Here is an 18,284-nt window from a genome sequence, read left to right as displayed (position 1 = left end):
TTGGGTTCTATGTTTTTGTAATTACGTCAGGGTGTATCCCGGTGTTGTATATAACTAAAAAGAATTTTTTAAAATTTAAATAAAAAAATAAATACTGGCTGAGTGAGAACAATCTTAACATACTATGTCTATGCGTATATGTGTGCATGCTCCTCCCCAAGTTAAAAAAAAAAAAGAGAGAGAGAAGTAGCAAATTTCAATGTCATTGCTCTATCACTTGGCAAAGTAACGCAAAATTTAGAGGCCAATTTCTAATTTGAACACAGTGTCAGCACAGTGTGCTTAGGGACTAGCTCTCTAATATTCACAGCACACTCACAGAGCATCTAGTATGTGCAGGTGTGTACCCTAATATCAAGAATACCATGGTTAACAGAATATTAAATCTCTACTCTCATGAACCTTATTTGTTTTAGGGAAAGATGGATAACAAATGAATAAGTAAATAAAATCATTTCAGTGAAATGTCCTGTTAGAAACAAAACCCAGCAATGGAATACAAAGCAATCATGAAGGATGAGGGAGTTAGGAAATAATTCAGATAAAGTGTGCAGAAAAGGCCTGCCTGAGGAGGTATTCTTTGAGCTGAGACTGAAGGAGACAAGAGTCATAAAGAAGGGGGAAGATCACTCCAGGCACAAGACAGGACAAGAGGAAAGCCCTTAGGTGGGAATGAGACTGGCATTCCAGGTCTGTATGGCAAGAGGTTACTAAACAAAGGGAGAGAAAAAGAAGACTGGCCAGGGAGGAAGGCAGGGGTTAGATCTCGAAAGGACATGGTGAGAGTCGCAGCTTCTACTCTAAGCTGGAGGGTAAACTCTGAGGTTGTGTTAAGCAAGGGAACTTACATGGGAAATGACACAATTTAATACAGGATATGATATCAATAAATGTGATAAATTCTTCCCAACTGCCATCACTAGCAGTCTAATAAAAGACATACCAAATTACTACAAGCAAGAGAAAACAGAGCTCACTCTTCTTTTTTTAAAAAGGCATAGCGGCCAGGCACAGTGGCACATGCCTGTAATTCCAGTGGCTCAGGAGGCTCAGGCAGAAGATCTCCAGTTCAAAGTCAGCCTCAGCAACTTGGTGAGGCCCTAAGTAATTCAGTGAAACCCTGTCTCTAAATAAAATACAAAAAATGGCTAGAGATGTGGCCCAGTGACTGAGTGACCCTGGGTTCAATCCCCAGTACAAAAAAAAAAAAAAAAAAAGAATAAAGTGATTGACTAAAGATAAGATAAACACTACATAAGCAAAAATGTCATTCACCTTTAGTAATTCTACTAATATTTGTTAAACAACTACTATGAGCATGGCTCCTCTATTAGCATTGCATGGAAATCAAACATGAATAAAACAATCTCTGGTCATATGTTCTTTACAACGTAATGGAGGGAAGTTAGAAGAGTAGGGGCTGAGCCGCTATGACCTACACAAATGTAAGAAAAACATGAATGAAATAAAAATTGCTTTTATTAGCTACTAATATTCATCTCAGAATCATACCACAAAGAGCCTTTAAGAAACAACACAAACTCATGCTGTTTAACAATAACCTTAACTCAGTCCAGACAAACCTCTAGTGTTTATTTAAGCCTATCAGACTCAACTATATACAAATACTTCAAACAACAAAATAAGCTGTCATTGATTTTTACCAGTTCTAGTAACTGAGGAATTTATCTCTTTAGGGATAGGCTAGAGGTGTCCAGACTCCATAGAATCCTCTTCCTTGAGATTCCCTAGGTTTTCCAGGGTTTTTCAGTACCATGCCAGCTACACAGCACTGGCTTAAAAGCCTCCCTTTGTTTTAGGAATCTCTAACATGAGTAATTAAGTCTGGTACCCCAGACGGTGTAATCTGAGCAACCTTCAATGTGTTTCACTTGTTGAATTGACATGTAATCATTTTAAATTGGCATTACTTGTTGCTTTGTAGCCTCTTCAAATAAGCCTCTGTTGTCTGTCTCACATGATTCTCTGTAGCATATCCACTGCTCACTCAGAAGACCTGAATGGTTGGAGTTCCTGAAATATGTGAAGAAGAATTTTATACAGGGCCCTTTATTCCCCGCTGCAACATTTATGCAAATTTCAAGTAGCAGTATTTGAGAAATGAAGTCTGAGTTTACTCCTAGGACTTGGTGGTGGTTGGCTGCGGTTGCTTCTGGCACATGGCCTCTGGAAAAGGCACAGTAAAAACGAACACAGCAAAGTTTTCTAAAATGACTGCTTGCATTATTACCAAAAATAGGAGAACAGAGGGCAAACAGGAAGACACTGGGGATTTGCAATAATTCTCATAGCACCCTGCAATTTCAAACAACAAAGCTTTTTACTAAATTTTTTCATTCCATTTTTTGGGATCAAGCCATGTGGAGGGAGAAAAGGTCCAAACAAACAGAAGTGTGGAGGCTTCAAATCCCAAGTGTTACAGTCAAATAAAAATGAAGTGGAGAAACACCTGTCTTCCTCCTTTAAATTAGTCTTGATTAAAAGTAAAAAAAAAAAAAAAAAAAAAAAAAAAACTACAATAAGAGAAACACCAATTTTATTTTCCTGATAGTATGCCAAATATTTATTTGTATGCTCTTCACAGATATAATCTATCAGAAAACCTGTTTCCCACCTGAAAACTGCTGATACCAGATCCAGAGAAAAAGTCTTAGGTTGTACACAGTTCACAGCAAAACAGTACTGCTTTCCAAAATCCGAAAATACACCTTGATTTAGGGATATGTAATCAATAGAAACTGAACTTATAAGACCGATAAGAGTATATTTAACATGATTAATGGAATCTTCACTTTATAAAGGAATTCATTCCAGAATGAGATTAATTCTGTGACATGCATGTACAAATATGACATAATGAATCCCACTATTATGTATCATTAGAATGCACCAATAAAATAATAAAGAAATTCATTACAGTGAATTAATAAACCTAAAATAATCCTGGATTCTAAAAATTCCAATTGTCCTTTTATAACATTATATTTATTACAAAACTAAAAATCATCAATTTGCTGCACCATATGGAAATTTACTATACGTGTTTTTCCCTTTTACTTTTGTTTTTCAGTTTTTGTAAAAACTACAGAAAAAAATTAACTTTATGAGTAAAATTCCAATTCCTGGGCTTAGACGAAACTAATGCATTTGGATATGAAACTCTTCTGAAGGAAATACAAGGTTGAAAAAAATCCACGCATAAATCAGGATGTAGTTGATTTTATTGATTATCACCTCCATACTTTTTCCATCAGGGCCATAACAGGTACTCAACAATCAACAACATTCAATGAACTAATATCTGTAACTAAGACAAAATCTATTAACAAACCCAACAACCAGTTTATGTGTTCAACATGTTCTAAGATTCCAACGTTATCAAGTATAGGAAAATTCAAAATTTGACTGTCGAATTCTGATTTCACTTTGTGTAAGAAGTAGAAAAAGTAAAATTGAAGGAAAAAATAGTGCAAACTTCCTGGCCTTTAACAAGAATGAAAAGTTGAGAAAGTAGAATTGCACTTTTCTAATCTTCACAAAACTAAAACAACTTTGAAAGTTCCTGTCTTAAAATTTGCATGAACGAACTTACCTGCTCCAACCTGGCTCCTCTGTGACTCTTAAGCTATGTATATTATGGTAAAAACTGAAACAGACTGAATAAAAGCCAAAATAATTCACATTTAAATGGAAATATGAAAAAAAACTAATAAAAATTCCAAGTGGATGGTAAGATTGTCTATTTTCATTGTACAGAACCATTCTCCCTCAGTAGATTCACTGATACACAACCACAGAACAAACACCACTGAGATCCAAAGAAGCCCCAATAAACTTCCTCAGAATAAGTATCCAACCCTTGATAAAATGACACTGACCAAAATAAACACAAGGTGTACATCCAGAAGGTTCAGGATCTTGGTGCAATAAAACCCAACAAAACAGAAGAAGCTGTATCATAATATCAAGTTCCATTATTTTCTATACAAAAGGCTGTATACTTGTGTTCTGATTAGTGCTCCAAAACAAAAAAATGTCAATCCAAAGGGTTTTCACTTATATTTCTCTATTACATGTTCTCTGTTCAACTCTATTATCTGTATCTGGTCTCTTATCAAGACAAATTTTGCCTGTCACCAATTTCCTGTGCTTTTAGCAAACCGTCCCTTTTAAAAACTTTCTGAAGACAACTGTTAAGTACAACTTAATCTTTTTAAAAGCCATTAATTTTAAAAAGATGCTTTTAAAATTGCTGGAAAAATGTATAAATATATATATAATCGTCCTGCTATCCACCAAAAGAAACTAAGTGTACTTTTAGCTTTACAGATGGAGGAGACAATTTCTAGTGTTTGTTAATTTAGAGGTAGACTCTCAAAAAGGGACAAACTATGTTTAAAATGAAAATGGAAAAACCTATGATTGTTCCATGTTGTTGTATAATAAAATCATGAAGATTTCCCAAAACCAAACAGGGAAAATCCAGAGAACAGTCTCAGATTTCCCCATGTACATCCTTCCCCATAGCCTTTTTAAAAACTCACTCCCTCTCTCTTTCCACCCCACTTCCTCCCCTGCTCCTCCACAAAACAAAAACCCTTGGGTGCTGGCAATGAAGTTAGTCACAAGAACTGAGGTTGAGAGGGGAGTCCTTAGAAGGTCAAAGTCAATGTGACTGTGTAAAGAATGGGTAGATAGGGCAGACTCACATAAGGTCCAACTCCACATGGTTGACTATTCGGCAGTGCAGGTTTGCAGAAGCTGAAGTTCCAACAAGGGGCTGTTCCTACATTTTTATCTGGGCCACAGAGACTCTGTACCAAGCCCCAAACAAATCCTGCTGACCTGTGTATAGTACCCAACCCCATATGTCATTGAACACTGTCTAAATCTAAGAGCCTCAAAAGGCCCTAACCCTTGCCTCATACCCCAAACACTTCAAATCTGCACAGAAACTAGCACTGTGAGGAAAATATCTAAATCTGGAGATGGTAAATGTATATCATTCTCATTTCCAGAGAACATGCCTGGGGGCCAAAAACCCTGGAACAGAGGAAGGCAGACAGCAGGAAAATATCAAATCTTTATTAAATACTAAGCAGAGAAAAACACATGAAATGTAGCCCCAAACTTCAACTTTTATTTAGTTTGATTTTTCAGTTTCTCACTTTCTTTGTTTCTTCAAAAACAAATCTGTGTTAACTCACACCAATAATAAGTCAACTAAAAAAAATAACAATAATGAACACCTAAAGATAAATGATAAAGAGCTAATGATTTCCATGTTCAATAAAGTTCCTTTTAAAAACCTCAGTCTTCAACTCTGTACATTTTCAACTGCTCATATTTTTTTCCTTTTTTTAATTTTTATACCTTTATTTTGTTTATATGTGGTGCTGAGGATCAAACCCAGTGCCTCACACATGTTAGGCAAGTGTTTTACTACTGAGCTATAACCCTGGCCCCACTTTTTCCTTATTATGAAAGTAAGAATTCATCTCCAAAGCTACTCAAATTTCTGTGGAATTGTTAGTCATTTTAATAAAAAAGCAAACCTGAGCACACTAGCAAACAGTCACAATTTGTTTCTGCAAATACTCACACCTGTTCTCTTTGCTCATCAACTGATGCTCAATGAACAAAGACAGCACAAATAGAAATTTTTGTAGACATAATAAACAACCATGTTGCAACTTAAACTTCCCATGTCTGTGTCTTCAAACACTGGAGGGAACTCAAGATTTCTCCATCTGCAGAAAACACCTGATCCGGAAACCCAAAGAGTTAGAGCCTCTGATAAAAGTTTGCTTGTTTCAGCTTTAGTGTGGAGTTCTCAGAAAGGTAAAAAAAAAAGTAAATAAACTGCAAAATATTAAATTTAAAATTTGGGGGCAAGTCCTGTAAGAGGTGTTGACACTCCTGAACTCATGCTTCCTCCCACTCTTTCATGGATTAGTCCTAAATTCCTTAAAGGACTAAAAAAAAAAAAAAATTCCCTGGCCTACCCTCTCCCCCACCCACCCACCCATCCCTTCATCTGCTTCACTGCCACTCCTGTCTGGAGTCTAAGAGTTCCAGAAGAACTGATTCTGGAACTGGACAATACAATCCATCTGTTCCACCTAGTATCAACACAGCTATGAAGCCTGGCACAAGGTCAGGACTTGGAAAATGCTTGCCATGCTGAACTGTTGAAGGTGCAGACCTGTACTCCTCTCTCCCCCCAAGAGAATGATAAAGGAGTTCTCAATTTCCCACAAGACAAAAAGAAAACTATCATTCTGATAGTTTATTCTAGGCTTTTAAGGTCACAATGACCTGGCAGAAGAGATATTTTAATTTCTTTTGTTTATAGCTCTTAAAATTTTCTCTTCAACAAAAATTAATTCCACTTTGGAGACACGAAGAGTGACACATGATTAACACTAGGGATTTGCAAAGGGAGTTTTACCAGTTTCACCACTACAGACCCAGTGGGAAAGTGCTTCCCACCCTCACCTCTTCACATTACAGGATTAAGTCCTTTGGAAAACCAGTATGAAAGCAAGTAACCCTCAGTTTAAGCAAAGGGACAAAAGATTCAGTGAACATGGTTATTAATGCAGTGTTGTGCTTAAATAACATTTCTCCTCCTCCCCACTAAAGCACACATGACCTCACTGAAAATATTAAAACCAAGGCACTGTAATCATTTTGGCTGTGAGCCGAATGTAAGTTACCACAGAAAATCACAAAACCTCTAAGTTTTATACAAAAAACATTAAGTAAATCAAGTATCTACTCCCCCACTAATCTAACCTGACTTTAGAAATGTTAACTAGAGCAAGTTTATAAATTTGAGTACAGTAAGTTTCAGAAGTACCCACCTACCTCCCACCCCAGCCCAAATCAGCAACCTTCAGAAGACAGTCTTCTCAGGGAGTAACTCTAAGGATGTGAATTTCAGAAATTAGACACTTGTCTGGTCAGCATCCACTCAGTAACCAGAGAGCAACAGGCACTTTTATCCAAAGATGGAGCTGATGTTGACCAGGCATCATGAAGCAGAGCAAGGACTTGGACAGCACTCCATAGAACATATTTAGGATTAACATCCTAGCCTCTAAACAGCAGAGATTTTCTGCTGATTTGCATCTATCCTTCTCCACCCAAACCCACAAGCATTTGACGGTCTTTGTGAACACAGAGCCCATGTACACTAGAAAGTCAGTTCACGATCCTCAATCTGTGAGGGTTGCTCTGAGAAGGCTGGCCATATACAGATGAACTGGCCAAAGACAATGCTATACTAAAAGTACCTTCACAGCTTGCCAAACATTTTCATACAAAAGATCTAATTTGATCCCCACAACAACCCTATGAAGCATGCAAATTTATAGTAACATCATTTTACAGAAGAGGAATGTGCCACCCAAAAAAATAAGGGACTTGCCCAAAGTCATACAAATCAAAGTATTCAAGTCAGGACTAGAATATATTTTTTTATGTACAAGTTTTGCATTCCTTCTACTCGCCACATCTGTACAGACACGGTCAGAAAACCCGTATCAACCAAAACCTTAAACCTCCATAATACACATCTATGACTCTAACAGTCTTAGATAACCACCCACAAACTGCCCATGCATATAAAGATCATTTATACCAATGACCTTATATTTGTCAAAACAATGAATGCCCAGGACAAGAGGGGCTGCCAATGATGTACTCTGAAACCACCCAGACACACTTGCTAATGATGGACACCTATTCATTAGTGTCACCCGGACCTCCAAAATAAAAGAATCATGCTTTGAAAACATGACAATTCTAAAATTCAATACACTGCTATGTACTACTTCTCAGGAAGGCAAGGCCAAAAAAAAAAAAAAATTACAAGGTAAAAGAATGGCTGAAATTGTACAGAGCTTTCTTTTTTCATAAAACTATAACTAGACACCATTTCTTCTCAATAATAGAGTAGCTTCATAAAAACAAGAGGAAATTACAGGTCACAGATAGAACCAGATCATAAGAATGGTCACAACTTACCTTGACAAGATTTTACTCTTAAAATCCTGACTACTAAAAGTAGGTAATCCATCATCATTTGAATGAAGTACCCATAATTCAATTGATTAGAAAGGAATCCTTCCAAAGAACACATGTGCAGTTAAGGTAATGAAAACTGAACCACTAAACAGGAAAAGTGTGGCCTACTACTCAGAGAAGGCAAGTAATGACTAATGTGGTAAACCAAAAATGCCATAAGACATAGAATATTTTCTTCATCTAGTCTGCTTCCTTCCAATCAAAAGAATCAACTGAGACAGAAAAAAGACAAAATCTGCCTTCCCAAACCAAGAAATAAACAGACCTGACACATACCCCTAATGATGCTAGATCCCAAGTTGAAAAACCTTAAACTGCTCAGAGCACCGTCTTTCCACAAGGCCCAGAACAACAGAATCTTGTCTTCCAAGTCTAAAAGTATAAATGTTATCACTACAGTTTAATATGTTGTCCATAAAATACCACCTTACTTCATGTCTACACCACTAAAGAACTATAGAAAGCAGAGATACATTAAAAACACATCACTTTTGTTTTTTCCTTATTGTAATTTTTAAAGAATATCTGCCACCATATACCTGGACTTCATATTGGTAGCTGAATTTAAATGAAGTCCTAAACTACAATAGGTCTATAATAAATAATATATTCTTTAAATAGGCACCCTATCAAAATCCAAGAAATCTAAGGACAGAAATCCAAGGAAAAAAAACACATTTTGAAAAGTTTCAAGCAAAAAAAAAAAAAAAAAAAGTTACAATCAAGAAAGAAAGGAAATGGGCAACCTCTTTTTGTGCATGTAAGCCCCACTTCTGAAACAACAGCTGTCTTTGCTCAGCTGGAGGAAAACCACAGGACTTGGAATAACTCACTTAACGTACTGTCCCTCCTTATGTTAAAATGACACTGTTGACTCACCCTCAGTGGGACATGCATTTGGTTTAACTTGTTTTTCCAGTAAAGTAATGAGCTAAGCTCTCTAATATTGAAATGATTTGCATTCCCACAACTGAGAAAATATTTGGAAATACCTACATGTATAGTATATATATGCTCCTGAGCTTGTCTGATTCTACCTTGTAGAAAAAGAGAATTTTATTCCTTTTTCTAATTTGCTCTCCAGAATCTTGCCACAAATGAATACCAGGGTTATCCTTCCTATTTATTCTGTTATAAAAATGGAATATCTTCTAATAACCAAAATAGTAGTTCACTGCATTTTCTCAGTATACTGTTATCTTAGTTAAGTCTCATAATTCTGTGCTTCCAAACGCCAAAATGAAATGATTTGTCTAATTCCTTTCCCTTGTTTTTGGTTACATGTCCTGCTTAGCTTTGGGTGATGCTGCAAAAGGCCCATGATAAAACCAAAGCCCTTGCAGTGCAGTATCACTCAACAGGGTTCCAGAGGACTCTTGGTATATTTTTCATTCTATTGCTGTCATTTTGAGCTTGCTCTCTAGTTAAGGCAGAGAGATTTTTTTTTTTTTTTTTTTAATGAGTAAACATTTACCAAGCCCTAACTCTGAATTATAACCAGGCTACACACTATAATGGTGGGAAGGGAAGGGAAGGCTTAATGACATCAAGCAAGGGTTTCATTTACACCAACCCAGAACATAAATGGGAGGGTTGCTAATTCTGCTTATTCAAAATTTAAAACAGTATTCTTTCTCAAGGAGACATTTAACCTAATTCACTTACATATTCTATTCTTAACTTTTGCACCCCAGAAAGAAAGCTATTTAAGTCAAAACATTAATTCAAAAGTGTTTAACAAAGGGACATTTGAAACACTGGGAGTAAAAGATAATCTATTTAATGAAAGAACCAAGAGCTTTGGCATTAAACTCTTCAATTTACACTCTGGATCAGTGGTCTGCAAAATGAGGGGCATGTATCCCAGAAGTGGGGGAGGTGCAAGGCCTTCCACTGGGGTGCTAGAAGAAATTTTAGAATACTTATAAATTTACAGCCTATAAAATGTATACCTAAACTTTACTAGTAGCTGATACACACACACACACACACCACAGTTTATTGGTTGTACATTTATATAATATGTAAATAGATATTTACTTATTGAGGTGCATGTTAAAAAATAATATTTTTTTAAAGTTTGGAGGTTTCTGTTTTACCCCCACTTTTTTACATGCTAGGATACACATACTCCAAGAGAACATGGTGTGGCAGGAAAATGCAAAGAAACTAGATAAACTTGCTACATATTTATGGCACCTCTATTTCACTCATTCAGTCTCGGGAAAGTGACATTCATGCTTCTTTACTATCAGTTGTTCTCTAAGATAGCTCTGGTGAACATGTTTTAGGATGGAGGAGCTCATGAAATGAAGACCTAGGTTCTACGCCTGGCTCTCCAATGCCAAGCTATCTGACCAAAAGCAAATCGCTTTATTCTTCCAGGTCCCTTAGGTTCCTCCTCAATTCAGTTTTATGATTCATAAGTTTTTCTTCCCATTCTTACTTGCTTAAAGCCCTAGCACATGTTGTTCTTTAACTGGAATGCATTAGCCATTCCTCCCCACCACTCTCAGCCCCTGCTTCCCTCCCTGATGACTTTGCATTCCTTCAGCTTCCGTGACTATGATGCTAAAGGATACTTGCTGGACGGGTTTATAAATATTCTCAATTTATTTTCAGTGCCCTCATTACTTTTTGACAGACTGTAAGCTCCTTTTGTATACAGTGCTGAGGGTTACATTCTGCACGGGGAGCTAACATATATTATCACCTGATCTAGCCAACAATCCACAACCCCAGCCCTGATTCAAATCAGCAGTTACTAATTTTAAGGGGTAAAGTGACAAAAAACAAAAGTACTCACATAATGAGGGCATGTGATATAGCAAAAGAAAAATGAGGCTGAGACCATCCCTAGGTAAGCCAGGTTATGAGCAAAACAGCTCTGAACTCAGCAGGAACAAAATGAGGAACTAGGGACAGTATAGAGAAGTAGTAACTTAATGATAGAATAACGCCCCCTCACTCAAAACAGCTAAGTTCACATCCCAGCCATGGTCCTCGAGCAGAACAATTAGTAATCACATGCATTTATTTATGAAATACACAAACACCCTGCGCTACTTGTTAATATTACCACATCCATTCCATCAAGACACCAGAACTCCTGGGAGAAATGTTACATCTTTATCTGTAGATTCTGGGGCTCCATGGCATAATTTTCAGTTACTCAGAGCAGGATGAGGTTCAACTTCCCTTTTCAGGTTTTGTAAACATTCCTGAAGGTTCCATGGCATATTTCCCATCGTGTAAAAGATAAGATTCATTATGGGAATGCTCCTCTTAAGGAAGCAGTGTGGGGTAAGTGGTAAAGTCATAGACCAGGGCTAACAAGGCAGCCACTATTTTTGTGTTCTTGAAGAGTCAATTACTTTTCCAAGGACTAAATTTTCTAATCTGTTAAAAAACAAATGTTGGATGACCTGCGGTCCTGTAGCCAACAAAACACTAGTTTAAAAACATTTTTAAAGTGACCTACATTAAGATGTAAATGTACTCTACATCAAAATTCAATATTCACATATATGTATACACACCAAAAAACAAAAACTTCAAGAAACAGCAGTTATCCTTACTATGTGCTGTTCTATTACTTTTTTTTCCAAACATGCTATCTGATACCTACCAAATTGGTTTCATAACCCATGAACTGACACAATCTGCAGTTTAAAAACACTGGCCAGGAGCCCGGTAGTTAAGAATGCGGCCTTGCAGTCAGACAGACTAGCACCACCACTAACTACCTATGAAATCTTGGGTAAATCACCAACCATTTCAAAATTTATCATCTTTTAAATTGAAATTAAAACACTGGGGTTTTCCTAAAGATTAAATGAGCTAAGCATGTGAAGCATTCACCACACTGTCTGACACAGAATAGGCACTCAAGGAAAAGTTTTGATGATGACTAATAACATCAACATCATTATTAGCAAATGCAAGGGTTCTAAAAGGAAGTAAAACAAGTAGAAGGAGGCAAACAAAAAGAACAGGCTCACCTGTATGCACCAACACAAGAAGGACTGCTACAGAGTTAATCCTGACCTATGCTCACTGAAGTCCCACAGTTGAAGGGGTTCTTGAATGCTTTCTTCACAATATTCCCTAGCAACTAAAAATATGTGGTGGAGACTCACATATCTACTGAATGAAAGAGTACATCTCAAAGCTCAATTCAATGTACTGAGAAGAGATACCAAGTAACTATTCTAAAACATTCAGCGCCAGGGCTGACTCCTAAAAGGAATGAAAAATTTATTTCTTAAGTAGTATTTCCCCACCTCTGGGCTCACACTGTACTCCACCAGGACTTCTGGGATGCAGGTTTAGAGTGTTTCCTCAAATTCCTCATCAATTCTCAAAAAAAAAAAAAAAACAAGATTCACAGCTTATCTACACATGGTGCTCTTGGCACCAGAGTTATAATGGCACTGTTCTCTGCCAAAACTCACTTTATCATACACACACATACATACACACACACACACACACACACACGCACACACACACATCCTAATTTCTCAAAAGGCTCCTTAGTCAGAAGCCCTGCAATGCCATCAGCCTCATGTCAGAAACAAGCTTAAGAGAAAAACACAATGGTTCTTATCAAGAAGCAGAAAGATATACCTTCCTTTAACTCCGGAAAGGATTCTAATATATTAATATACTGTCCAAGAACAAAGGGAACCTTTTAGGAAACAGAAGATTCCATATTTCTGTCAATGAAATAATAATCCTGTTATACATGGAGGAACAGACAGTGGACCTAGCTTTGATCTCCTAACATGTTGTGGTACCTGTAGATCAACCCTTCATGACCCTCCTGGGGTCTCTGCCCTGTCTCAGCAGACAAAACACATGGCCATGATTCCATAAAAGCATATTTGGTGCTTCGCAAACTATCACATATTATCTTCTCAACATTCAAATTTATACCTGTGAACTGATTCATTTCCTCCCATTCCCAGTGATCCAAATGATTTATATTAAAAAGTGCCAACAAGTGATTCAATGGCAGTAGTGACAAAAGCATAAACTAGAAAAGATTCTGAACATTTTCATACATATAAAACAGCATGATATTATTGAAGTGAAGGCTCCCAATAACAAAAAGAAAAAATAGTTTTTTTGTAAAAATGGGCCACAGTACCTTGGTCCTTCCTGGTTTTGGCAAAAATCTGAGCTGGAAAGACATGGTTTTTAAAAAAGAAAAATTAATATTAAAAAATTAAATGAATCCTTTCAAAACCTCACCCAAAAAAAAAAAGAAGTTTGGGAACAAGGGAGTGAAGAAGTGCTATGTTTTCATCAGGTCGGACTTATCCTTTGATATGCACACACTGTCTTTTCTTGTGGTCCCAAAGAAATAGTTGAGCCATTATTGTTGATAATGACGAGCAGATGCTGATGGGATGACTACACATCAACAGTTCTCAGACTCTGGTCTTGTGTAATTGGGTGTGTCAATCTATGTCACTCCACGGATGGTTATTAAACTAGTTACAACTTCCCTAAATCTTTTCACTAGACCTGAGCAGCATTCTGAATAGCTGTTCTCTGCCAACTGAAAATAGGCACTACTATAAAAAAAATCTGTTGAAGAAGTAGTCCCAAGGTCTATTCCTCCTCCCTACACACACACACACACACACACACACACACTCACTCTCTCTCTCTCTCTCCATCAGAAAAGTTTAACTTATAATTCAGATATTTAAATTTTCAAATTTGAAATTTTTACCCAAATCATAAATATCCCTTTACCATGGGAAATGTAAAAGTCTAGTAACTTCAACCAGACTGAATGAAAAATACAACTAATCACCAATCTTTCATGAAAACCTAAATGCATTTTGGATAGCCTATATGCCTCGGGAGGAGCCTCTTCTTGGAATGATGGGGAAAAGGGAATTTCAACTCTCACCATATACCACTGCCAAATTCTTCCTAATGAGAGGTGCATGGTCCTGATGTAGCTAGATACAGTGGTCTTTATGGAGGAAACTCTCAGCTGACTACAGGGTGAGGTCAAATGTCCAGCTGGATGGCCTTGGGAGTTAAAATGTTCCACGCAGACTTCTGTTGATATTGAGGTGTCAAATCTTCAATTAATTTCTGTGGGCAGTTTTCAAATACTTGTAAAATATCTTGTTGTGGTAAGGCAAGCACAGTTCCGTATGTTAAGGGATGTAAACAAGGCAGGAACTCTTGTATGTGCCATTAACCTTAGAATTCATTGGCTGACCTGAAGTATAATGAGGCTGCTAATTTTTCTTTCTTTCCCCATGAACACTTGGCAGATAAAATTTTAGCTGGTATGCATTTTCTTCCCTTAAATGTATCAGTTACAGTTCCCACAGAGCCTAGGTACACACTTCCTTGTGGGTGTATGTGTAAAATTACCATAACAACACATTTTCTATTTCCTCATTTTGATTAAAAGAAAAAATGCTGCAGTGTGCTTACATAAGCCACAGTGCAATACTGACACACCCCTCTGAATACGCAATGTGTATGTTTAAATTTAAAGTTATAATGATTAAGGAGAGAAATGCCAAGAGCTGTGACATAAAATTACATTAAGGATGCATGCTCTTGAGAAATTTAGGAAATTTTGAGGAACAGCAAAGTCACTCAAGGCCATGCAGGAAGAGCCAAGATTTGAGACCCTTACAGATGGCTGAGCGACAATACTAAGAAATGGACATTACAGAACACAAAATGCCTCTAAGTGAACATGACATTCTGGACCCACTGAAAGAGGATATGCAAGTTGTGCTGTGCTGAGCCAAGTCAGCCATGTTCTGCCTGTTTCACTTTATTTCAACATCCTGATTAGGTAACAGCAAAAAGTGGTTAACATCCCAGGCACAGAATAGCTTTAAGTAAACCTGACTTGGGCTGGGGGTATAGCTCACTGGTAGAGCACTTGCCCAATGTGCATAAGGTTCTGGGTTCCATACCCAGTACCAAAGAAAGAAATGAAGGAAGAGAGACATTAGAAAAAAAAAAAGGAAAAAACCATTAACTGACCCATCTGAGAAAAGAATCCTTAAGTTCTGGTTCACCACTGTTATGTTCTGACAAAGCAAATCAAACAGAAGAGAATCCTTCCATGTCATACGGAACAGAACACAGATTTAGAGGTATTATAGAGAAGGCAAGGTGGTATAGTATCATGAAATAAAGCTACCCTACATATCATATTTGTGTTCTAGCCCTGGGTTTTTCTGATACTAACCATGTGATCTAGAAGAATTCCCTTAAAAGCTATTTGAGACTTGATATACTCATCTATAAAACTAATAATATAATTAGCCTTCTATCCTTAGCAGAGTTCATTTGGGGCTCAAATAAGATCAGTCTATAAAAGTGATTATGAACTAGACAGCATTAAAATATTATTTTATAACAGTAAAATTCTCAGTCCAAAATTCTGTGAAACCAGAAAACCCTCACCATCTAGCCTAGCAATAATATATGATTATATGGTTCAAATTAGGTCACATACACTTATCTATGATTATAAGACCCATTCCTCTAGACCATATGGGATGGCAAGTATACATATAGGCTAGTGAAAATAACTTCAACTCTTTTAAAACAATTTCCTCACTGTTCTCCTCGTGCCTCAACCATGCTCAGGAATTAACAAGCAAAAGCAATAATCTCTTCCACCTCCCCTGGCCTTCTCTGGCACAAAAATCCAACATAGGCCACTTCACATGCCTGATTAGATAAGCTTTCCCAATGCTGAAAACCAACTGCTTCTAACATTTCAAACCTGATTTCCATGAAGACTCAGGGGTGAAAGATGGAAACAAATAATCCAACCAAGTATGTTCCTCTTTATTAAAAGTGCTGCAGCTTTGATTTGAAATCCTAAATAATGTTTTCTATGAATCAGCTGCTTCTGAGGTGAGAGGTGAAGGAGGCTGCAAACTATGAACAGACAAAGGAGTTAGAAAGGCTTTTAATTCATACCGGGTTAATCTACAAACTTGAAATTACTAGACAATAGTACATTTAGTCTGTTCTTTAGGTAATCCATAATCTTGCCTTGGCAAGGAAGCTCAGCTTAAAGGGAGTCATTAAAAGAAACTGAAACAAAGAGGTCCTGAAACAAGTATTCCCAGACTCTTTCTTCCACAGGGAGAATTACCATGAGACTAATGAAGTTTAAAGTTCAAGGCCCCACACTGGGTACCTATTTTGTGCCCAAAAGCATGCAAGCACAATTAAATATGCTGTTTCCAGTCTCTACAAACAATCCTGCAAGTTAGATATTACCATTATTCCCATTATAGAAATGAGGAAATTGAGACTTAGAGAAGTTTAGTGGTTTGTCCAATATTCTTGGCTAGTAAGAATCAGAGCCAAGTCTATACAGTTCCAACTCATGATCTACATAATGGGGGATGGTGATGGGGATATAGCTCAGTTGGTAGAGTGCTTGCCTAGCATGCACAAGGCCCTGGGTTCAATCCCCAGCACCAAAAAAAAAAAAAAAAAACATAATGAGGGAAGGTATATAAAGTCATCCTGAAAGATATTTAAAAATAAGCAGTAAACAATGACAGTTATTAAATCTTATTATCCTTAGCATCCCTGGGCATTCTCTCTTTCATCATTCAACTGGTGATAAACAACCAAAATCTAAGGAGCAAGTCAGGAATGTTTGAAAGGACCCACATGTCTGAGCATGCAGAAAAGGACTGCATTTTCAAACAGCAGGGGCAATGTGGGATTTTCCACTGGTGTCAAACATATTTCTCTGATATATTAGTATGGATGACCACCAGTTTTCAGTAATGAACACAATAAAAATAAGTTCACAGATGCCAGGGGCATGGTGGCGTACACCAGCCACTTGGGAGGCTGAGGCAGGAGGATCGCTAGTAATCGCTAGTTGCTAAGCCAGCCTTAGCCACAGCAAGGCACTAAGCAACTCAGTGAGACCCTGTTTCTAAATAAAATACAAAATAGGGCTGGGGATGTGGCTCAGTGGTCAAGTGCCCCTGAGTTCAAGCCCCAGTAAACCACCACCCCAAAAAAGTTTACAGAAAAGAAGAAAAAGCAAAGTTGTCCTCATTCTTGTTCTGTAACGATGTGCAGAAATGCTGTACATGGTTAATTCCAAAATTCCTGGCCAGGATACATTAGTACTAAGTAGTTTCAGTAACTGGCTAAGCCCATTGTTCAATGTGGAAGTATTCTAATCACTTACGTGATCTCTCACATCCCTTTGAGAATGGTACAGTAATACAACTGCATGGTCCAGAGAAACTATTTGTAATTAAAAGGGCTGGCATAAAATATTTCCAAGCACAATTATAACTCTGGGATACCATTTTCAATCTTTCTAAAATTACTTTTTTTTTTTTTTTTTTTTTTTTAAAGCTCTGTATTCGTTACTGGTCTTAATCTACTAAAGAATTTCTTTGGGGGATCAAGAAGTAACAGGGAAAGAATCTCTAAAAAAAATTTCCTGTATTATAACAGACATAAATCCATTCTTTCTAGTTATAAAAAGATTTAGAAGAAACTAGAATTCCTCAAGGTGGAAGCTTGAGTTTAAATAATTCCCATATTATGTAAGTGCTCATTCAAAGTTATTATTCAGAAAAATAAACTACAAGGCAATTTAGAACACAAGATATCATTAAACCCAAAACTGCATTATCAGTGGGACTAGAGGACTCCACAAGACAGACATTGGCATTATTTACTGTGGTTAAGTGTGTTAGCTTTGTTGTTAGGAAAGGGGAGCTCCAGAGGCCTCTCTGTTCCACTAACTAGTAGGGTGACTTGTATGACCATTCCTTAACCTTTCTGTAAGCAGGAATAATAACACCAAATATAAGGATTAAAAGAAACAGGTAAAGTTCTGTCCTTCCAAGCATCTGTCACATAACAAACCCTCAGTATATGGAAGCTACTGATACTTGTAGACGCTCCATGGGAATAGATTTTTGTCTGCTTGGTTCACTCTATTAACAAGGACAGGCTTTCTTGAAAACACTTTCCAGTTCCTCCAAAGTGACATTCACATTCATCTACATTATATCCAAATGCAGGTATCCTTAATGTATAACCTTTTTGATTATAAGCAGCTTACGCAGCTTTTTTGGAAAGATTTAAATTATAGGAAAATATTTTAAGTGTTTTAA

The 18,284-nt window shown here is 37.1% G+C and overlaps 1 protein-coding gene across 2 annotated transcripts in view; it reads right to left on the bottom strand.

Annotated features, from left to right (window-relative positions):
• Nucleotides 1–18,284, bottom strand: part of NOTCH2 (notch receptor 2) — a 157,803-nt gene that overhangs the window by 121,754 nt on the left and 17,765 nt on the right. The window lies entirely within an intron of this gene.

This window comes from Sciurus vulgaris (genome assembly GCF_902686455.1).
Source record: "Sciurus vulgaris genome assembly, chromosome: 1".
Taxonomy (NCBI): Eukaryota; Metazoa; Chordata; class Mammalia; order Rodentia; family Sciuridae; genus Sciurus; species Sciurus vulgaris.
Note: the sequence above shows the minus strand (reverse complement) of the source record. Positions and strands in the feature narration are given on the sequence as shown.